Source organism: Nicotiana attenuata, chromosome 11 (assembly GCF_001879085.1).
Source record: "Nicotiana attenuata strain UT chromosome 11, NIATTr2, whole genome shotgun sequence".
In the NCBI taxonomy this organism is placed as follows: domain Eukaryota; kingdom Viridiplantae; phylum Streptophyta; class Magnoliopsida; order Solanales; family Solanaceae; genus Nicotiana; species Nicotiana attenuata.
In genome coordinates this window covers 9,974,379-9,976,974 of record NC_031999.1, presented here as the reverse complement: position 1 = coordinate 9,976,974, position 2,596 = coordinate 9,974,379, and positions in this window count along the sequence as shown.

The window sequence follows — 2,596 nt, the reverse complement described above, 5'->3', positions numbered from 1 at the left end:
AGAGAGAGTAAAAAATTGCTAAAACACGGAAGAGAAGGCCGCATGGTTAAGCATTGATAGAAGAATACGATAATGAGTTCACGGGATTAAGGAAAGGGTCATTGCACAAGAGAACAAATGCATAAACAGCGAAAAGAATTCAAGGTTGAAACAGAGCACTGCTACACGGCGTTGGCAACAATTAGAAATGGACTTGGCAACAACTCCAGGAACAAAACCAAGGTAGACCGAGCAGATTGGAGGCAGGCCCAATCAGATAGGGGATTTCTTCAAGAAAAGGGCAGAATCAGAGAGAGAATCTTAACCGTTCTCACTACAATTATAGGAAATGCCAAGTGTGCGAGAACATGACTAGCACCACTTCTTTGGATCGGTGATGATATTTGTGAGCAGATTGAGTGACCTGCAACAGACTTCAAGGGGAAACTTCCATATAGGCCGCGGCGAAGACTGACGATGTCCGCGGGCACCAGGAGCTTTATGTATTCATGACTTGTCATTTGAGTCTTGTATTTCCTTTTCTAATTGAGTCCTGTCAGTTATCTGAGTCTGTATTTTTCTTTTCGTTAAAATCCCAGTCAGTTGATTGAGTCTGTTTTTCGTTGAATAGAATAGGGAATGGTGGAGTCCTGTAGTTCTTCTCTTCATTAGAGTCTGTTAGTTTTTTATCTGTCAGTTTGTAATTGAAGTATTCGATATATCAAATTGAAAATCCCAAAATTTTTGCTTTATTTTACATTTATTTTCACGAACTAACGCTTGTCTGATTCTGCGGGGTTTCAATGATACGTAGGCAATCTCCACAGATTCGCTCATAACTAAATGAAAAGAAAAAAGGGAAAAACAAGAAAAAATGAAAGGAAAGAGGTGAAAACAAGAGAGGAAAGAAAAACAAAGAGGAAAAAGAAGAGAAATAAGAAAACGCAAACGTATGACAATAGAAAAGAAGAGGGAATGAGAATAAGAACAAAGAGGAAACAAAGGCAAGAGTGAGGAAAGAAAAGAAGAAGGAAAAAAACCAAACAAAGTTGCAATCGGAAATAAGGAAAGCCGGGATGACGCAGAGTCGAGCAAAATGCATAATAGAATCCGTTACTTGCTTAGGTGCATTCATTCCCAAACGTGCGGTTATCAAATCTGTAAGCCCTAACCTAACCAAGTTGTTGTTGATTATATTGATCCAGGCAGGTGGTTAAGTTGATTGCAATTCTGGCAACCTATTTCACACATCCTGTCAAAAGACAAATTGAACATGACAGGCCAGGAATCAGATACAAGTAATTGTGGACGACCATCAAAAGAGGTAAGGTGGTGGTGTTATGCAATGAGGGAAGAGAATGTATAGTTGAGGCGCAAATGGCCGAAATGCATCAGGCTGGTAAGGGGAGCCGGCGCAGTTTACCCCGCCAATAGCCGGCCTATATTCCACTTTGGCTCAGTCCTCAGGAGCCTCATACTGGATTCATCTCAGCTTTCCCTTTCTACCAAAGAGTTACTGGCAACTACTCCTACCCTCCCAAGCTCCACCCCAACAAAGTCTCCTCCACCAATCACCCTGTCTTTGTGGCACCTCCACCTGTCACACTTGCAAGATTTCAATGAGCCACACTGTTTAAACTCACGATAGCAGTACTAACCCTCCTGATACTTTAAGCTCCGAGCCATATTCCTACACCCTCACTTTAGCTCCCGTGGAAATGAAAAGCGCTTAATGAACCGGAGCAGGAAGGCAGATGTTTCGAAAAGTAAAAAGCCTGGAGCAATCCTTCAGGAACATGCAAGGGATTGGTGGCCAAAAGTCAGCGTGGCCTATAAGGATTTGTGTCCTGTTCCCGGATGTTCAGTTACCAACAGGGTTCACATGCCTAAGTTCGATCTGTTGACGGGCCATAGGTGACCCGGTAGCCACCTGAGGGGATTCTCAAGCAAAATGAGAGGGGCAGGTTGGAAAGATGAGTTATGATGGCGTACTTAGCGAGAGTCTGAGTGGGTCTGCTTTGGGTTGGTTACACGACAGGACATGGTAGGTGGTATAATACCTGGATGACCTTGACACAGCGTGCCTGCCATTTTCCAATACAATCCTAAGAAATTGTTCCCCGAGAATGGCTGGTAAGCTGTCACTGATAAAACTCGAGAAGAAGCCCGGGGAGAGCTTAGGGAGTAATGGTTCGCTGGAGGAGAACGGCCGCGAGGGTCGACCACAGTACACCAATGAAGAAAGCGAGATGGTGGGTTACTTTTTACAGAGGGATTCTGGAGCGACTTAATTTTGGTCACTTGGTAACAGCAATTGGGAAAATCTTTTAATTGAAGTTTGTGAAGATGGGAGGAATGGTCTTGAGGAGGATGAAATCCAATAAATCATGAGCTATTCAGCGATCAAGCAACCATCAGGCATCAAAGCGGCACTGGGGGTGTGCTTCGAGAAAAGAGAAGGAAGAAGTTGCACTCGTTGAAGTTCGGAGCTTGGTCAGTCAGAGGCCTTCACCTACTAACATCAACCAGCCGGGCCCCACCACCTAAAATTACCCATACACTCCACATATAACTCCAAACACTATTAACAACCTGCCAGATCATATTTTTTCCGTCG